We start from the raw sequence: 22038 nt of genomic DNA, 5'->3' as shown, positions 1-22038 counted from the left end.
TCTCATCACCAATTCACGGTCTCCGCCTCTTCGATTTGGTCCAACACTTTCGATTCCGTAAAAGATTAAGGATTTCCAATCACCTTTGTGTTCCTTCTCCATATGTCTTGCCATGGCATTGCTACGATCACAGTTGATTGTGGCACGAACATGCTCCAAAATCCGGAGTTTTAGTTCTTTTTTGGTGCTTCCAATATATTTCTGGGAGCAAGGGCACTCAAGGGCATAAACAACAAACTGAGTTTTACAATTGGCCGATCACAGTAACATGCTGTTGGAGATGATCTCGATGTGCCTGGAGCAAAACATTTTCTTATTTGGAAATGAAATCTATCGCCAAGCGAAAGGCACCGCGATGGGCTTTTCTTTTAGCCCTTCGTATGCCTGCCTGACAATGGGGCAATGGGAAAAGACTTGGGCATGGAGATCACAAAACGACCAAGCAGTTCAAAAAACCATAGCTTGGTTCAGATATATAGACGACTTGTTGCTTATTTGGGAAGGAACTAATGAGGAGTTTGAAAAGTACTTTGACATTCTTAACAATTCCAATTTTGGTTTAAATTTTACCTACACTATCAGTGACTCCAGAGTTGTGTTTCTAGACACGGAGATCTTTGTCAAAGACAATGTTTTGCACACTACACTGCACCGAAAAAGCACCGCGACAAATGCGGTTTTGCATGCGCAGAGTTTTCATCAATCTAGTCTTCTGCGAAATATCCCATATGGAGAATTTCTCCGAATCAAAAGAATCTGTTCAAACGAAAATGATGGCCAAAAACACAAAGAAGCTGCCAGGAACAGATTTTTAATGAGGAAATACAATCCAGCATGGATACAAACTGCCTCCAATCGCTCCGCAATGATAGAAAGAACTGATTTATTGGCGGACAAACATAAATCAAAAGAGGATGAATCAGTCAAAATTCGCTTCATCACAACCCATTCAACGGCCAACCAGGCCATCACTAAGATTCTTAAAAAAAACTGGCATATTCTCCATATGGATTCCACAGTAGCTCAAATTGTAGGAGATCACCCAAATGTAACCTATCATAGGACAAAAAACTTGAAAGACAAATTGATTCACAGTCATTTTCAGGAACAAAAGAAACCGGAAGCATGGCGTAGACCTAAAGGATTCTACAAATGCTCAGGATGCAAAGTATGCTGTATTGCTAAGACAACCAAGGAGATACAAATGGCAAACAAAAAAACTTGGAAAATTGAACAATTAATCAATTGTAAAACTCAGTTTGTTGTTTATGCCCTTGAGTGCCCTTGCTCCCAGAAATATATTGGAAGCACCAAAAAAGAACTAAAACTCCGGATTTTGGAGCATGTTCGTGCCACAATCAACTGTGATCGTAGCAATGCCATGGCAAGACATATGGAGAAGGAACACAAAGGTGATTGGAAATCCTTAATCTTTTACGGAATCGAAAGTGTTGGACCAAATCGAAGAGGCGGAGACCGTGAATTGGTGATGAGACAAAAAGAGTCGAAACATATTATGAATTTCCGCACTTTGAGCCCGTTCGGGCACAATCAGGACGAAGAACTACACTGCCATCTGTAAAGTTGCACTTATCAGAGAATGACTGATGCCCACTCAGTATCTTTTTTACAAAAACTCTTTATTCTCACAAAATGTTCTTCATTCAGGACACGTTGGATTAACACAGTTAAATGTTAAAGCATGATTTAAGGTGCAGAACCCGTTTTTGCCCACTAGAGGGCTGCGATTACATTAGTGTTTACTTCAGTTGTTTATATATTAATTGAAATGTATGATTCAAATGCATAATCGACGAACTCGTGCAAAAATCGTAAAAATGGTTAAATTTGCCCACTTGAGGGCTTCATTAAGATTGTGTTGAGAAATCGAATTTCCTTTATGGTCCAATTATAATACAAATGCATGAGTTCAATGCTCAAGGTACAAATAAGTTTGAATTGTAAAAATATGTATTTTTTTGAAAAAGACCAACAAATTCAACGTTCTGCGCCACGTATGAACAAAATTAACAAACTACATGTCCCAGAATGCCTGTACAAATTTACAGGAAGTGATGTAATTTGCAAGGGTTCCCACCCCCTTCTCTCCCTTTTTTTTTTGTTTTTGTTTATTTAACAGTAACATTTGTTCAAAAATACTAACCTGTGAGCAAGGTCTCCGTAGAGACCGAAACGCGTTGGGTTTTGCTGGTTGCTGGAATAAAGAAATTATAATTTGACTTCAAACCCGGTGTGGTTTTCGAATTTTTCACACGGGAGTGCATGAGGAAAAGACTTCCCTACGGGAAAAGCAGAATTCTTGTAAATCGCAGCGGGTCCTGCTGCGCCTCGCGTGCACCGCCCCAGAGCACCCGGGAGCCTCCGACCCTGGGCCAGACTGAATCCCATATATATATATATATATATATATATATATATATATATATATATATATATATATATATATATATATATATATAGATAGATATAGATATATGTTATATTTTGCTTTTATTTTTCTTATTTGTAGATCAACTCCGATCATAACAAGATCTGGTGGGCCATGGCAAGGAAATTGCAGACCTTGGGGTCTATAAGCGCCATAGCCTGCATTGCCAGAAGCGATGGGAGCACCAGCCACATTGGACCAGAATAACAGTTGAGGCCCAGCTTGAAAGGTCATTTGGAAAGTCCTCCTGGAAGCGGGTGTGGCACACTCTGACCCACTTAATGGCCCACATCTTGGCGGTGGCCTACCCAGAACTTGATAGAAAATGATGTTTGTTGCCATTAGGCCTCGGTGCACTATGTTTATTTTGAACCATTGCTTAAGTTCTTCTGCTCTCTCACACAAACATGATAGGTTTGACATAGTATTAATTAGAATTTTGTAAGTTCCTGCAAAGCAGCAGTACATGTTCCCATGACATATAATAGTTGAACTACTATTGGGACCCACATTACTCACTGAGCCTCCCAGTAAAAGAATAATTTATAACTAGTATGAGGCCTGACACTGCCGCCTGTAGTGATTATTGTTTATGACATTTCCATATTCATAGATAAAGTATGTAGACTTCAGTTATAAATAATGGATACCCAGACCCACTATTGTGAAGATGCCTGGCACTTTGGGACACTGAGAAGCAGGACTGGCATGCAGGCCAGTTGCCTGAGAAATTAAGATTGGGTCTGCTCTCCAACATGGTGCCAAAACACATTGACTTCAAGGTCTATCTGCATCCACTCTTTTGTGAGATAAAGGAACACTACAAGCTCTAGATACAGTGGAAACGTACTACCTGCTGCTGCATGTCCTTGCTGTATTGAGTCAAAGGTCATAGGTGTTGCCTTTGTAAAATACAATTAACTGTTGTGTCACACTAAACTGTGGTTTACATAGTGAAATAAAAATTAAAATGTGTCTATCTTCCCATGTATATTTTCTTTCAATTACTTGATTTTAAACCATCAGCTAGTGTTCAAGCCCTTGACAGGTAGTGTGTGTGTGTGTGTAATGTTTACTTATTTGTGCACATTCCAGAAAAGAGACTATGTGTGTCCAATTTCATCTAGACATGTGGTCTGCGTCCACAGCAGCCTTTAAGTTGTTAAAGTACAATATGACAGCAGATGTGGTGTGATATTTTCTTACAAAGGAACGTGTTTCTGTTCCTGTAGCTGAAAAATAAGGTAAGTCATGTGAACTTAGTAGTTAATGTTAACATCCTTGAGTAAAGGCAAGCATGTGAATTATTATTTTTAGTTCATACATCATGGCTACCCCTCTTCTGTCTTCACAGGGCAACTACTGATGTAATTTATCAATGGGCTGATGGAATATACCCAGCAGCAGCCGGTGTGTGCATAAGGTGTTCCTTTGTTCATAGAAAATATTTATAGCTTCCTAGCGTGTTCCTCCAAGGTGCGTGTCCTGCATTTTTAATGAGACCTTCCTGAAGGGAGGGGTGGTTCCAGAGTTTTGGTTGTGGGCATTCTTCACTCCCATTTCAAAGCCAAGTGATCAGGTACCATGGTGGCTGCATAACTGTCTCCTATCAAAATCCAATTCTTAATCCTCACTGTATTGTACTAATATATGTTCAGTGTTGACAGAAAGTAACAACTCAAATGCTGCAGGCATGTCAAATTAAATAATGTAGCTTTTTTACTGAACAGTGCTATATTACGTTATCATTGCACTATTTCTCTCATAAGCATCCGCCTGTGCTACCAAAAAAGATGTTGGCTGAGAAGGAGGGGAACAGAACATCTACTGGGAGCCTGAAGGTCCCACCACCGACACAGAAGGACCCAGTTGCATGTAAGGTGACAGGGCTAGAAAGGAGGCCACTCCATCAACCTACTCTGAGGCCTCCCCATCGGACAACCTAAAAATTGTGGTGGGCCTTAGACCATCTTCTGGACTTTCTAACTTGTCCACCACCACCAGACTCATCAGCACCCAGCCTTCTTCTCCCATAACGTAGGCCAATACCTGTTACCAAATAGGCTGGGGTCTCCTTTGACTCTGGCACATGAGCTCCTCCCCTGTCTACCCATCAGGGATCTCTGAGGAGCTTCTGGATGTGGCCCCTAGCCTCTTTGTAGGGCAAACTGCACTGTTGTTTGCCATCCAGGGAATCAGCCAACAGAGCATGTAGTTAGTGGCTTTCGTGGTTGACATACACTGTGCTGTGTTTGCCATCCAGAAAGGCTTGTCATGGACTACAGCCCCCTTAATTGTCATATCTTCCCACCCACCGCCACTTGCCCCTTCCTTCTCCCTGATCCTTCCTTTTCCCTAACCCTTCCTCCAACCAACATTCTACACCACCTTCCTCAGAAGTGACAACACCCACCCCAAACCCCATAACTACACTCACATCCACCCACTCCACAGAAAAATAAAAACATAGACACCCATGGCATCACTAACCCTCAAAAGCAAAAACTCACAAACAAAAAATAAACAAGCTAACACTACAGATAGTACAACCTCCACCACAGACATACCCAATACACACATACTGACTCACAGATAGGCATGCACACACCTCTGATCACAACTATCACAACAACCATCACAGACACAAGCAACACATACACACCCACCTGCAACCCAACACCCACCTATACCAAACTGCTCACCCTCTACCAAGCACCCAGATACAACCAGTCCCTCATCCAAAAAAACATCTACACCCACACCCTGAGCCAAGCAGACACCCAGAAACACTGTCACCAAAACCCACACTCTCACCGAAGCAGACTCTTAAATAAACACCCTCACTCAAACCCACGCCCTCATCCAAACACACACCCTCACCCAAACCCACGCCCTCATCCAAACCCACAGCTTGACCCAAATGCACACCTCCACCCAAACACACACCTTCACCCAAACCTAAAGATACACCAGAAACCACCATCACACCTGATACAAGAACCTCACACACACACTCACCCTCACACCAACACACAGAACCATCACCAAGCACTTCACCCATCCCAGCACCCATTAACTCCCAATCTACCACTTCACCCACCCTATCTCTCCTAACTTCTCCATCAAAAAACACTGGATGGATGCTCATGCTACGACAATTCTCGATGGTCCAGTCGCATCTGCCAACATACAAATCGGGCCCTAAGTCTGAAGGTAATATCTATACTCAAAATAAACTTGCCTGGTGTATCCAATCCATGCTCCATCACGTTGAGACTCAAATTGCTCCTTGTCCCAGTCTACTGTGACCATTGACTAACACTGGTGCTTGGTACTTTTTGGTGCTATTTCCATAAAAAAAAATTATAATTCATATTTTGGGTTTATCTTCTTGGATTTTTTTTCATTTTGGTATCATTATGATATTAAATTGTACTCTATTTTTCTAATTTGGTTTGAGGTTTTTATTGTTTCTATTTTGACTTTATAACTGTTTTGGTACTGTATAAATCCTTTGCACATTGCCTTTATTTATTTATTTATTTATTTATATAGCGCACTATGACCCGAAGGCGTCTAGGCGCTGGCCACAAGAAAACAAATCACAACTGCCACATAAGAAAGAAACCCATAAGATTAGATGGTATAGAGCCAAGTTTTTAAATCTTTTTCTAAAAAGCAAGAGATCTCGAGCTGATTTCAAATGGGTGGGGAGTGAATTCCACCACCTAGCTGTAATGTGATGAAAGCTTTTCCCTCCCCATCTCTGTAGACGGTAGTTAGGAACCTTAACATTATTAGCCGATGAGGAACAAAGCATCCTGGTAGGTAGATACCATTGAAAAAGATTCTGTAAATACTCTGGGCCGATGCCATGTAAGGCCTTAAAGGAGATACACAAGGCTTTAAAGTGGATCCGCTTTATGATAGGAAGCCAGTGTAATTCATTCAAGGCATGTTTTGCCGAAGAAAAACGGGAAAGTCCGAACAAAAGGCGGGCCGCTGCGTTTTGGAGGACCTGAAGCTTAGCAATCACAGAGTTGCAAGCGCCCACCATCAGTCCATTACAATAATCCAGCTTAGACAAAACCAGCGCTGCCATCACTGTTCTTTGCTGGTGAACTGGAATAAAAGGGAATATTTTTCGAAGAATACGAAGGGCATAGTAGGTGGAGGATGGCAACATATTTAGGTGTTGGGAGAAACCAAGTGAAGGATCAATAATAACACCAAGGTTTTTAGCCTTTAGTACCGGGAGCAGAGTGGGGCTGAGCTTGGTGGGCCACCAGTCAGCAGACCACAACGAAGCATCCTTTCCGAATATCAATACCTCGGTCTTATTTGAATTAAACTTTAAACAGTTGGTGTCCATCCATCTGCTGAGATCACTCATGCATTTTTGAAAATTAGAAGCTGACTCAGAAATATTACTAGAAACAGACACAATAATCTGTGTATCGTCAGCATAAGAAACTAAATTAAAACCTTGACTTCTTATAAGATTAGCAAGGGGGGCTATATAAACATTAAAAAGAGTAGAGCTTAGGGAGGAGCCTTGGGGAACCCCACAAGGAAGTCTAAATTCTTCCGACTTAAATCCTCCTACTTCAATATAATGACATCTGTGGGTTAAAAGGGAGGTCAGCAGAGCAAGAGCAGTGCCTCCGACACCAGCTGCTTGAAGGCGGTGGATAAGAAGACCATGATCCACCGTGTCGAAGGCGGCCGACCAATCAAGGAGGATCAATACAGCAATACCTCCTGAGTTAACCGCTTCCTAACATCCTCAGTGGCAGTAATAAGAGCCAGCTCAGTTCTGCGAGATGTTCTAAGTCAAAATTGAGAGGAATCCAATTTAAAGTTTTTCTCGAGATAGAAGGAAAGATAGAGGTTCATGTGTTTTTCCAAAATCTTAGTTGGTAGGGGGAGGCGAGCAATAGGACGATAGTTACCTGTCTCTGCTTTATCCAAATGTTTTTTTTTTAATTGGCAGTATCGAGGTCTGCTTCCAGGCTAAAGGAAACACACCATACTCCAAAGCCATATTTAAGACTAGTGTGAGTTGCTGTGATATTAAATCTGCTGCTATACCAATCACCCTGGGAGGACAAGGATCCAGGGGAGAACCGCATTTTATCGTGGCTAACAGATTATAGGTTTGCTCAGTAGATAGTATAGGGAACTCATTAAAAGAAAAATCGGTATCAATATAATTAAGGCCCTGAATGGGAATGGGCATTGAGATGGTTAAGCCTAAAATGGTTTTTTGTGGCTTTGAGAGTCCTTGACTGGAAAAGGTATCGAAGATATCAGATACTTTCTTACGAAATGCTAAGGCCAGTTCGTTACAGAATTGCTGATCTATTGAATTATCATCGATACTAGAAGCATTACTTAACTTAAGCACCGTGGCAAAAAGTTCCTTTGAGTTATTCTTAGCCAAATTTATCCTTTCCGTGAAGTATTCTGTTTTAGCGTATTTAATCAGAACTTTGTATTCGATCAGACATTTTTTATAAAATTCTTTGTCACAGTCTTTGTAGAGTTTCCGCCAGCGCCTTTCTGCTACACGACAATGTCTTCTAGAAGTTCTAAGTTCTTCCGAGAACCAGGGTTCAGTAGGTACTAATCTGCAATTCTTACACTTTTTCAGGGGGACTGCTATATGTACCGCATTTCTTAACCAATCGTGATATTGCAGTGATGCAGATTCAGTGTTGTCTGCACCTGGCAGCGGGGTAGATGTTAAATGTGAAAGGAACAGCTCCTTGTACAATGGGTTCCAGGAGTAATAACTAGAGGCGGTCCCACTCTTATGTCACCTGTATTCAAAAGTTTGTGAAAGGGTAAAGGATGCAGCCTGATGGTCGGGCAAATGAAGACTCAAACACTCCCGGAATTCAAGCTGGGGAGAGTCTGTAAAAACTGCATCTAACAAGTGACTGGCTAAATGTGTAGGTCCTTGTACTTTTTGTACCATGCCTGCCCCTGACATCAAATCCAGCAAGGCAAGAGAGTCTTTATTTTCCATGTTGTCTAAATGATAATTTAAGTCCCCCAGGATATTAAAGTCTTGATTCAAACCCTTGGCTTCAAGAAGATGTCCTAGGGTCTTTAAGAATTTGGAGCGCGGTCCAGGAGGCCTATATATTAATAACCCACTGAAGGAGTAGATGGGGCTAGTAGCAATTTTGAAAGCAAGGATCTCCGCCTCCGAATCATCGAAGGAATCTTTGAAGGAGGCTCTAAATTGTTGTTTATAAATAATTGCTAATCCTCCTCCCCTTTTTCCAATTCTATCCCTCCTGGCGATTCCATAGCCTGCCGGGATGGCACTAGCCATGTCTGGGCCGGACACTTCGTCCGCCCAGGTTTCAACAACAAAGATCAAGTCAAAAGAAAAAGAACAAATACATTCATTTAATTCACACTTATGTTTGATCATTGATCTTGCATTTAAAAGAACACAAGATAGTTTCGACGGGGCGCTAGGGCCATAAGGGGCTTCACCAGACGAGGGTTCTCCCAGGTCTGGGAGCTGAGGCGTCTTTTTTGATAAAAATAGGGGATAACTGAGGGAGCTAGTGGAGCATTTTAAGTTTGTCAAAGACAAGCAGCAATACGGGCAACGTGAGGCCCCCTTGTCATGTGGACCCCCATGTTTGGGCCCAGGACATGAATGTGAGGGCAGTTGCAACCTCAGAATCTCGTCTCTAGAATAGCACAATTTCAAAGGTGACATGGTAGAAAAAACGGGCATAACAACTGGCACTGAGCGCTGCACAAGCGCGGACTGGCGCAGACGGGCTTGCCTTAGGCGCGCCTTCGGTGTGTCCGCTCTCACGTGTCTTAATTTACCCTCCCCTTCACCCTTCTTGGAGCCGCTAGAGCGCTAACTCCAATTAATGGCCGCCGCTGATTTGGACCCTGCACTGATTCCCTCCACACAAAGTGCACCAGCAGCGATAGACCGGGGAATAGCAGATAAAGAGCAAGAGTTCTAGAATTACTCGTTTTAAAATGTCTAAAAGCAGTATTAAAATCTATGTGCAAAAGCAATCAGAGCGTGATAAAGTGCATGTAGCAGATGTGACAACATTTCCCAAGCTGCGCGTCCGCTTTCACGTGCCTTAATATACCCTCCCCTTGCCTTAAGTTAAGTCTGCCTGCTCTGTGCAATACCAACGAGGGATTTGAACTCAAGTTAATTGTTTGCCTTTGTGGATCACTTTGACAACTTCTGTGATTAGTCCATGGGTAATTTCTACTTGGGTCGATTTTTGCATCTTAAGAATTTGGGAACATGGAGGTGGATTTGGCTAATGTGGAGAGCCTTAGTATTGCAGAACTGAGTAGCATGTGCACGCAACTAGAACTGAAGCTAAAGAAGCCATATAAGAAGGAGGATTAACATATTACCCCTCAGAACCTGGAAGGAAGTCTGTCAGTTACAGTCTACCTTAGAGGAGAATGCAGATGAAGTTGCGGAAGCCCCAGTGCCAGCTGAGTATTATCACCAAGGAGCAGCTTCACATGAATTGTTCAGGGCAGAGAGCAGTGTGTCCACTCACAATTTGTCCCCACAGGAGATGGAGGACAGGCTGGTAGAGTGTGCCTTGAAATTGCAGCTGCCCAATGTAAGAAAACAGGTCATTAGTTGTGTGGCCTGCACAAGTAATTGGACCGCATTTGTCCTCCACTGGGAACCAAACACCCAATTGTAGCACTTGACTCTCACAGGGTAGCGAAGCAGAGCAATCCAAGGCGTACTCAAAGGTGGTGATGTGGGCTAGTAATCACCATTCACAGCTGCACAATAATAACACACTCAATAAATGATTGTCCAGTCTGTGCTTATGTTTTTAAAAAAAGGAAAAAAAGTACATTTGTTACACACACACATTGCTTAATACTATGCAGCAATTTACAAAAATAAATCAGCTGATGGAAATGCTTCTTGATGACATTGCATAATTATTCTTTCCCCAGCCAAAGGGAGTTCTAAATCAAAAATTCACATGTCAAGACATTCACTTGTATCGAAATGCAGTAATTGAATATATCTTTGAATGAAGATAATATTTGCAATAAAGCATGTATACCATGAACATAAAGGTTTGTTAGCATCATTATTTCATTAAACTTTCACAAGAGAATATGTCTATGCCTGTCTGGGTGTATTTAGCATAATTTTTAGCATGAATAACGTATTTAAAACATAGATCCTAAAGGGCATTACATTTATAATCACAATCTGTTCAATTGCAACCTTTCACCCCTATAGGGTGTTTGCACAATACACTCATAATAGCTTTTGCATAAAATGTTGCAATTTAACCATAGCTCCTAAAGGCATCACGTTTACAATCACAACATGTGCAATTACAACCCTTCACCCCTAGAAGGTGTTTGCACGACATGAAAACTACTGTTGACTATCTTCAGGCCACAGAGACTGCAGCCATAGACTTTGCCCCTAGAAGGCACAGCACTCGCAGCTGTAGAGCACATGCTCCAGCCTGGGGAATGCTTGAGGATACCAGTAAAATCCTGGCAAGTTATTCTTTGAGAGTCCAATCTAAGGTGGGGACTTCTAAAATCTTTTTGGCTGGAGACTGCTCTGTTCTTGCAAAAAATAAGTGTTTTTTCTAGTAAAATGTGGGCAAGTCGGCAGGGTATTATGGGGCGCTTCTCAGAGCTTCATGAACTTTTGAACAGCAGCTCTTCCACTGTGCTAGGGAGAGGTGCAACGCTTTCCTTGTTTCCTTGCGGTTTCCTTTGGGGTGCCCGGTTTCACCCAGTCACCATGCACTGGTTACTCATTGTGGGACGGCTCAGGGAGCCCCCTGTAGCTCAGAGAGCCCACCCCTAGCTTTCCCCGTGGGATCCCCATGCGCTTTATCGCAAGTAGTGGTCAAAGATCTTGAAAAGGCCTTATCTCGGGCCCCATGAGGCCGATTTCCTTGCTTTTGTTCTTGTTTTGGTGTTGGTGGTGAGCCTCCTGGCCTAAAAGGTGTCAAACTTTGCAAGGAGCTGGTAGCACTGGCTCCTTGTGCCAGCCTCTCTCTTTACTTTTTCTCTGGGCTTCTATATTTTCTTGCACATATGCACAGTCTTTTCCCAAACTAGTCCTCAGAGGGAGTAAGGGGACAAGCATCCCTGGACCTGGCGAGTGCCTCACAGGTCCTGGGGTCCTTAGTTCAGATGGCGATCAGGGGGTTCTTCTTTTCAATTGTCCACTGCGGCTGTCTCCAGTCTCAGTGTGCAACAAAAAAGCACACCCAAGAGAGCTCTCTCCCCTGCACAGGACCCTTTAGGTGGGAGCGGAAGTGACTTAGCATGGATGCACCCCTGGCTTATCATAGTGTGGTACTATGAATTGCACTGTTTCCCTCAAGATCAGTGTCCCTCCCAGGCACTCAGTAAAATCTTTCCTTGGTTTGTTCAAAAAAGGTATTGAGATTTTCTTATGAGGTTGATATCATTCTTTTGTTTATTATTTTTGTTGTACATTCATCACGTTATTGTTTTCATAATGTTCAGGCAAATGGCCCGGTGGCCCAATGCATTTCGGGCATAGCCCTTCCTCAGGGTCCGTATAAGTTTCTGTAAATGACCAAGTACAATGTCAAGTCAAATGTTCATTCACAATACATGTGGTACATGTTAACACTGTATAGTGTGTTTGTAATCATGCATAAGGGTAAAATTAGGAGATTTCAAAGTGATTCATCAAGTATAACGCATGTTTACATCGTGCATGTCAAACAGTGGGGGTGACTGAATAACATGTGTGACACGATAAAGTAATAAAATGGAGTGCCGGCGGTGTGTTAAACTATGGGGATGACGATGTGAGGGTTTAGTGATGGTACTACTCGTGAACTCGTGCTCACACTTTAACAGTGAAATACATGCAGCGTTTGCTGTATAGCAGTTCTGACCTGATTCAAGTGTGAATCATGTCTTTCGAGAGGGTTACTTCGAGGCTGCAAAACAAAAGTTGAAGCTGGATCAGATAAACGGATCAACATGGTGGCGAATTCTCTGTATTATCCCAAAGGACAAATGGTATCTAGTTCCAAATGGTTGTATTACCCTTATACATGATTACAAACACACTATACAGTGTTAACATGCACCACATGTATTGTGAATGAACATTTGACTTGACATTGTACTTAGTCATTTACAGAAACTTATACGGCCCCTGAGGAAGGGCTATGCCTGAAATGCATTGGGCCACCGGGCCATTTGCCTGAACATTATGAAAACAATAATGTGATGAATGTACAACAAAAATAATAAACAAAAGAATGATATCAACCTCATAAGAAAATCTCACTACCTTTTTTGAACAAACCAAGGAAAGATTTTACTGAGTGCCCGGGAGGGACACTGATCTCGAGGGAAACAGCGCAATTCATAGTATCATTTTCACCCCAGGTACAGGGGGAGTTACTCCACGGGCACCACCCACCCATATAGACATTGACTACATCATACACCAGGTGTGTGTCTCCTACAAGCCGCTTTGGGACAAACAATTAACTCAACTGTACTATTGAGGATACAGCACCCAACCGGCCATGCAATTTGAAGATATATTACATTCCACTGACCAAAGAGCGGAAACTCTGGTATACACAGAGGAAGATTCTAAGCGAATTTATTCACTAATACAAGAGGAAGAAAGTCCAAGCACAAGTACAGGTTCAACTCAAGCAAATATAAAACAATTTATATACATGTCGAAACGCATTGTCAACCAACGACTCCATGCGAGTACCTTAATCAAATATCATAAGGCCCAACGGATTCCACGTGGTCTACGGATATCATTAAAATCAACCCTGTGCAAAATCAACGCACGATTTACAGAATAATGGTTCGCAATTCTCAATAAATGTTCGCTTGACCTGATATTATTAATAATTGAAGAGCTAGCCAAACTAATCGAGGATTTGAACAAAGAAACCGCAAAACTAAAAGACGAATTAAATTCCATGTTATCCAAGGAAGAATGGGATCAGGTTTTAATAGCTATCAATACACAATTGGACATCTACACTAAAGAGATAAGTGACCGCAAAATCAGGAAGTTTAAGAGAGACACCACAGATTACCGAACAGGGGAAGTTTACAATTGGGCAGATATTTACGCCCGTCGACGTCAACAAAAACCAACCCAATACAAATCATCGGATGAAACAGCTTCCGATGATTCGCAATCAAACAGAAGAGGCCCCACGACCTCAAGAAATACTCAAAGAACTCAAGATGAAACACAAATTACAGATAACAGACAACAACAAAACGCAACTACTTCAACTACTGCAACTTCTTTTTTAGAGAGAGGCCGTGGACACCAAAAAGAACCAGGAGGGGGAGATCCAGAAACAGGAAGGAGTCACTCAATAGAGAGTGTATCAAAAACACCAGGAGTCACAGAACTTAGTTATTAACATTTCTAATCACAACATCTCTAACTTCCAATTACAAACCTTAAAAAAGGTACGTCTTTTGTTCCAACTTATCACTCCAATATACTAGAAACACAGATTTGTGTATACAAATTCTTGAGAAGTTTACGTTTAAGACATTTCTTTACGAATGTTGTGAAAGACCAATTACAGGACAAGACATGGAACCAGACAAACTCATGGGACTTAGGAATCCCAGTCGATTCGTATCTCCCGTGAGTCACAAAGTGCTTGACGCTTTTGAAAAAGTTGTGAACCAAGATATTGTCAAGATTTTTAAAACTCCAAGAACCAAAACAACCAACTTCACAAAAAAAGAGAGGCAGGCCATCCAAACCTTATCTGAAAACAAAGACATCACGATAAGACAGGCAGATAAGGGGGGAGCCCTCATAATCATGGATACTGATTTTTACAACAGAAATGTGTGTGAACACATCAATGACATCAACACATACATGAAACTGATGGGAGATCCGACAAAAGAATATGTCCAAAAATACATAAACATCCTACAGTTCCTCCATTCCGCCCAATCGTTTCCACAGTCATCTCAATTCATGAACCCGTTGGAAAGTTTATCGATAAACATCTACAACCACTTGTACAAAGAATTCCGACATATATAAAAGATACTACCCACTTTTTGAACATACTGGAAGATCACAAAACATCGTTCACACCCAATATGATTCTAACTAGCATTGATGTGAAAGCAGTATACACTTCAATCCCTCATGATTTGGGATTGACAGCTTTGGAGAACATCCTACTTGATTGTGAAATGGAAGATGACCTCAAATTGTTAATCATTGAATTAATGCATTTCACGCTATTTCATAGCTACTTCCAGTGGAAAGATCAATTTTTTGCACAATGTACAGGTACTTCAATGGGGAATTGTGCGGCACCGGCGTACGCCAATATTTTCATGCACCACTACCAGACCCAGCACATTTTATTTAATCAAATATGGCAAGATCACCTCATACTGTACAAACGATTCATCGACGACATCTTCATTCTTTGGAATGGATCCACCACTCAATGACTTTCAGCCATTCAGGATTTGAACAACATCAATGAACGCATTCAATTCACATACAACATTAACGAAAGTCAATTACCTTTTCTGGACGTGTTAGTCATGAAGGAAAACGACAAGTTACACACAACAGTGTTTCAAAAATCCACAGACAGGAACAATCTATTACACCATCAGAGTTTTCACCAACCATCGTTGAAAAATCACCTTCCATATTCTCAACTAATTAGAATCAAAAGAATTGCCTCCTCTCAAGAAATGTATGAACAACAGAAAGAAAACATTATCAAAAGATTCAAGGAGTGCGGATATCCAGAAACCACGTTGAAACACGCTGTGGATAGATTAAAAACTATGAACAGACAACAACTATTAACACCAACATGCATAAGGGAAGAAAGGAGATCAGTATTTGTCTCTAAATATTCTACAAGAAGTCAGAGCATAAAAAGAATCATTTTGAAACACTGGCCGCTACTAGCTCTGGAAGATGATTTCCATGGAATTTTTACTCTCAACCCATGGTTCGCTTATGAAAGAACCAGAAACCTCAAAGAATTGTTGAAACCAAAATCCACCGCATCTCCGAAAATATATAAAGGTACACTTGTCAGAACCAGCACTCCTCAGGATCCGGATGATGCATTAAGGGGTCCACCTCCAGACATCCCTGAACTCTGAACATAAATTATAACAGAGTTGAAAGGTTATCAGGTGAGGGAAAAGATAACAAACTAAAATAACAAAAAGGAACCTGGACAGCGAGAAGGAGAACCTGAAAGAAGAAAAGCAAAAAGATCAGACAACAGAACATACGACTATCTACTCCCCGTTTGTCTCGCTAGATAACCCTTGCATACCTTGGAAATCACCTGGAACTGCATACTCTATGTGGACCATCCAATTCGCTAGAGCACATCCAAACGATACCATCTAATGCACAAAGGAGTAGAAGGTAAGCAGGGCCGATAGACAATACTTCCTTACAAGTTATCAGGTATAACATGCAAACAACTCACCGGTTCTAAGGGAAGGGAAAAAGGCGGTATGTGTATAGCAGAATATGATTCACCAATTAGGTTATGGGCTCCACAGTATTTCCGCTATTACAGAACAATGTTGATTCTTATTCATTCAAAGTATTAATTGGATGGGCTTCCACGGTATTAGCATAACCGCCGCCCTACCCAATTGAAAATCCTGCCACAAAACGATATGAACCCAGAGGTTACGTCGCCGCTGGATAAACGAATATCCTTATTCCAACACACTATCCCAGAGGACTTGGCTTCCACGGTATTAGTATAACCGCCGCCTCCTCTATGAAGTTTCTTAGTGAGACCTATAAACTTCCTTATATATGAGACAGATACTTATGAGCCAGTAATTATACACATTATAGGATGCCCAGTTCGAAGACACAACAGGGGAGGTAGATAAAAACCCTGATTCCAGGGTCGATGTAAGTGAACTCCACCTCCGACTCCTTCGGACAACCCGCAACTTAGAGCAGAGTGTCTTACGAATCACCAAGCGCATCCACGCTGAAGTCGCTCCAACGAAGCGAGAATAAGAACAAACACAAGTTACGTTTAACACCACTCGTAACTAGAATCCCCAGTACTCACCAGGACCTTGGTGCAAGCGGGACTTTCCTCACGGGAGACCTCCATGCTGGAACCTCCGGACAGGAATTACGCACACGAGTGTGCGCGACCGTCGCCGTTTTAACCCCTGAATAACTCCCGCTGCCTTCTGGGAGTTATAGTCTTAGGCAGGCGCATAGCTCAGACGGGAGTCAGGAGCCGTTCCTGACAACACTACCATGTCACAATTTCGGAAACTGCAATTCAATAATCAAAGGAAATGAAATCAATCACCCATCAAGTGGAACCAAAATCAAATTACAAGTTAATGGCACTTGTGACAGTACAAATTTGATCTACATGTTAAAATGCCCATGTGGACTTCCATATCTGGGCAAAACATCAAGAAAAATGAAAACCCGATTAACCGAACACAGAAGCAATATCAGATTGAAATCTACCAAATCAACAGTTGCAGTACATTACAATGAACATCAACATAACCCCAGCCAGTTAAAATATTCTATACTTGAAATGGTACCTATATTGCCAGGAAGAGACAATGACCAACATCTTTTGAGAAGAGAACTTTATTGGATACAAAGACTTTCATCGACCGTGCCACGAGGGTTAAATGAACGACTTGAATTCAGTCGCTATTTATAAACAAGCCACAGCACCCTTTGTATCTAGAATATGTTTACCATGAGCATTAAGTTCACAAAAAAATCGTTTTAATTTGTCTTTAAATTTGTTTAAATTCAATTTGTACTTAGTGTATTCCATTGTAATTATCAAGAATGTAACATCTAATTGGATACGTAACGTGTTCACATCCACCAGGCAAACACACAGAATGTTAACCATTGTTATTTACACATGGCTCCTTGTTCGCTCCCCAACCCACGTAAAGCTTTCAATACTTTCACTTCACCGGGTGAACACGTGATCGGCCGCGCAGCCAATCACAGGCGGGCCATTTCTTTCACTGTATACAGGAGGTATACAGAATTAACATTATTTCATAACGCGACTGTTATCTCATGTCGATCTTTGTTCGGATTTACACTATTTTTATTCGTTCGTACGAGCATTCATGCTTATATACGCGCGACGACGTTCAAGCCAATCAGAGTACGGTAGACATTACCGTCATCACATGACATCCCACATCCTTTTAGAGCACGGCATTCAAACGCATGAACATTGTCAGAATTTTGAACCTTTCGAATTTACGAGCGCGGAACACCGATAGTTCTTTCACTTTCCGGTAAGCAATACAACCCTTTGGAACTAGATACCATTTGTCCTTTGGGATAATACAGAGAATTCGCCACCATGTTGATCCGTTTATCTGATCCAGCTTCAACTTTTTTTTTTTTGCAGCCTCGAAGTAACCCTCTCGAAAGACATGATTCACACTTGAATCAGGTCAGAACTGCTATACAGCAAACGCTGCATGTATTTCACTGTTAAAGTGTGAGCACGAGTTCACGAGTAGTAACGTCACTAAACCCTCACATCTTCATCCCCATAGTTTAACACACTGCCGGCACTCCATTTTATTACTTTATCGTGTCACACACGTTATTCAGTCACCCCCACTGTTTGACATGCACGATGTAAACATGCGTTATACTTGATGAATCACTTTGAAATCTCCTAATTTTACCCTTATGCATGATTACAAACGCACTATAAAGTGTTAACATGTACCACATGTATTGTGAATGAACTCTGGACTTGACATTGTACTTGGTTATTTACAGAAACTTATACGGTCCCTGAGGAAGGGCTATGCCCGAAATGCATTAGGCCACCGGGCCATTTGCCTGAACATTATGAAAACAATAATGTGATGAATGAACAACAAAAATAATAAACAAAAGAATGATATCAACCTCATAAGAAAATCTCACTACCTTTTTTGAACAAACCAAGGAAAGATTTTACTGAGTGCCCGGGAGGGACACTGATCTCGAGGGAAAAAGTGCAATTCATAGTATCATTTTCACCCCAGGTACAGGGGGAGTTACTCCACGGGCACCACCCACCCATATAGACATTGACTACATCATACACCAGGTGTGCGTCTCCTACAAGCCGCTTTGGGACAAACAATTAACTTATCCTATTGTGGCACATCACCTCTAAGCCATGCCCCAACCTCCCTGCACAGCCTTCTGGGATATTTCAAAAAGCCATCACCCAGGATCACTTGCCACATCTGCTCTGGGGGTCTCAGCTCCACCCCTCGCTGACATCACTGCCAGGGCCTTAGCCAGCAAAATCTCAAAGGATCCTCCCTCCTGGTTTGCCTCCCTAGGTCTTGGCTCCCTCATTTGTTTAGTGGGCTTGGGCAGACCCTCTTCCTGGCACAGGGTGACAGCTGGCTAATTGATGCTGAGCAGTCTGCCCCACTCCTTTGTTTCTGAGGAGCTGAATGGATCACTGTTAATTGCTTCCTTTGTGTGAGGAGGCCTTCGTTGCTGCATCTGGAGAGAAAAGTATTCGACCCAGCCCAGCAGGGTGACAAAAGGCCAGGGCTCTGATCCTGAGCTGAGCCAGAGAATATGACATTCCTGGATTACCCATAAACTGTACAGATGTGTCTTTGCACTTTGTAGAATTTTTCTTTTTGCACTGGTTACACTGTAAATCTGTATGACTCTGGTGTCTGTAGACCATGGGGAAGCTGAGCTGCAGTCTAAGTCAGCCTTCCACATAAGTGTATAATGGAGTGTCACTGCATACAAGACAGTAAACCACACTGACTTTCCCTATATGTGTACACTAACATTATAAGGCCTACCCCAGGTCAATACCCAATCCTGCAGAGTCCCGTTTGCACCTGGCTGCATGTGCGCAGCTACTGGGCTGTGTGGAATAGGCATCTCCCATGCACAGCCCTCACATGTGTGCACACATGTTCATGTGTAACCAGCCAAGTGCCTCCTCTTACCCTTGCTGTGCCGCAGTGGCCTTATCTTAAAAAGCGAACATAGATCAAAAAGCTAAAAAATCCAGAAAGATTTAATGGGCAGAACCCATTTCTTTACATCCGCCCTTGCCCTTCAAGAGAAAAGGTTGGCCTTGTTTACTGATGAAAAGCAAACAAGTTGACCTTGTTTGTTGATGCAGGGGTGACATCCGTAACCCTTGCACTGGAGGAGAAAAAAATGACCCTGGCCTCAGACAAAAAAGAAGGCCTTGTTGGCTCGTGATAGGTGCCTGTGCTAACTGCACTAGAGGCCCAGAAGGGTCTCCTAGTCCATTGATGGTGGTGGCAGGAATTCAAAAATGCTGTGTATGGGTAAATGAAGAGTCCACATCCCAAACCCACTGGTGCCTACTTGTGTGGTGGGGAATGTCATAGAGAGGGAAGACTGGGGTTTAGCTTGAGGAAGCACATGCCCATTTGTGGGAGGGGTACACTATTGGCTCTAGATGCAACATAACTGGTTAGGTATGCCCCCCTGAAAAATACCTTCATATAAATATTTGCCTTAACCCCCGAAAAGTATTGCCTGTATTTCAGGGCTAGCTAGAAACAGTCACACCAGTATTTGGTGGATTTTGTAGAGTCATCGAGTAAGGCACTGGAGGGTTGGGTGAAATATAGTGAGGTAAAGGGTTGTGATGGGCTGTAACATTTGTTTATGAGGAGCACATCTTGAGCAATTGCTTTACAGAGTTACGTCAGCACCTGATAGACTCCAAGCTCACAGTGCCCAAAGAGATTGACAAGGAAGTTGTCCTCTGGATCAGTACCAGACGTCCAAAAGGGTACCCAGGAGTGACCGCAAGAAGGGTGATTCAGGTTCCTCTTTATAGAGGGAAGGGGAAGACCAGGATAATACAGAGTTCCCCAAAGGACCCCAAAAGAGTTTTGATGCAAGGGATTCCCAGACTACTTCTCAGCAGAAGGAGTGGATTTTTGGTGGGAAGAAGATCACAATGACATATCACCAGGCCCGGCGTTATGACTGTCTACATAGAAGGCACAAGAGGAGGAGACTGTGTGTTGAGATGTAAGGAAACAGGCTTTTATGCAGTTTTCTCCCTCATTTGTGTTCCATTTGGACTATTAATTGCTGGCTTTTCGACTCTGAGAGTGCACTGAAACCTGCTAACCAGATCTCAGCGCTAGTGTTCTGACCTATTGCAAAAGGTCTGTTTAATTGGATTCATCCATTTGGCAAATACTGACTTACTTTTAAGTCCCTACTATATGGTACCCAGGCTCCCAGTGCATGTAAGATAGAGTGTTTACCCAGGTCTGCAGCACTGTTTGTGCCACCCTGCATGTGACAGAGACAAAATGGACCCTAGCCTGCCACTGCAGACTTACAGGCAGTGTGTGACACCGATAGTTCAACTCTGCTATTACACCTAATGGCAAGCCCACCACTTTTTAAAAGGATAAATGTAAGTCTACCATAAGGAAGACCTAGGAAGCCCTATGACAAGGAGCTATATACACTTAAGTAACACTTATGCTATTCTATATGTCTTAGCATAGCATAGCGCTTGGACGCCTTCGGGCAGCAATTCGCGCTCTATAAATCTACATCCATTCCATCCATTCCAGCAGCAACACCTCAAAGTTGTTGTTTTTCTACGGAAAGGTGAGGAGCCTGATTGGCTAATACAGGGTTAAACAGTTGCCACCCCACCCGTTTAACTCCTAAATGGGACCACCTAACAGGGTCAAGTAGGGTAGCAAATTCATTGGGACATTAAATCCGACCTGATGCACAGGCCAGATTCAAAGTCCCTACTAATGGTAAGCAACTTTTAGAAAGTTGTCACTCTGCACTCTAGCTGGTACAGTGGCCTCACGATGGCACGGACACATAGACAGGTTTCTGGCCACTCAAGGAGACTTTTGAACAACTCCCACGCCCAGGAACAAAGGCAGTTCCCACAGAGTGAGGTGTCACCGCCTCTCCCAGGCTAGCCTCTCAGGGTGTTAGCCCAAAATGCAAGCTTCAAAGTTTAAGTCGCCTTTGAAAGGCCGCTTGGGCCAACATCCCTGAGAAAAATGCCTTTTCTCCTGGCAGACATTCAGGAGACAGAGATAAGGGAGGAAAACCTGCGTTCAAACCTCTAGGGTGGGCTACCCTGCTTCCAATGACCAAAGAAGGGTCATGCCATTTTGATGAGGGCAAGAATGGAGCACTCTAGAATAGCCAGATGCCACACATGACAGGAACATTGTCTCTAGAGAGTGGGAGACCCAGTAGCCCATTGGCTAGTGACCGCATGGTCCCCTCTGGCCCTTTCCTGGCATGAGTAGGGCACCCCTGGCTCCCTTCCCTAGTTTACATTGGAGAAGAGAGTACCAAAGAAGGGCTGCTCTGCTGTTCTTGATCTGCACAAAGAAAGGGGGCACTATTGAGAGGACTGCACTTGCTGCACTTCTCGGCTAGTAAGACTGGGACTGTGCCTGTGGCTTCTGACCCTGGGAAAAGT

The sequence above is a fragment of the Lissotriton helveticus genome, chromosome 9 (genome assembly GCF_964261635.1).
Source record: "Lissotriton helveticus chromosome 9, aLisHel1.1, whole genome shotgun sequence".
In the NCBI taxonomy this organism is placed as follows: Eukaryota; Metazoa; Chordata; class Amphibia; order Caudata; family Salamandridae; genus Lissotriton; species Lissotriton helveticus.
Note: the sequence above shows the minus strand (reverse complement) of the source record.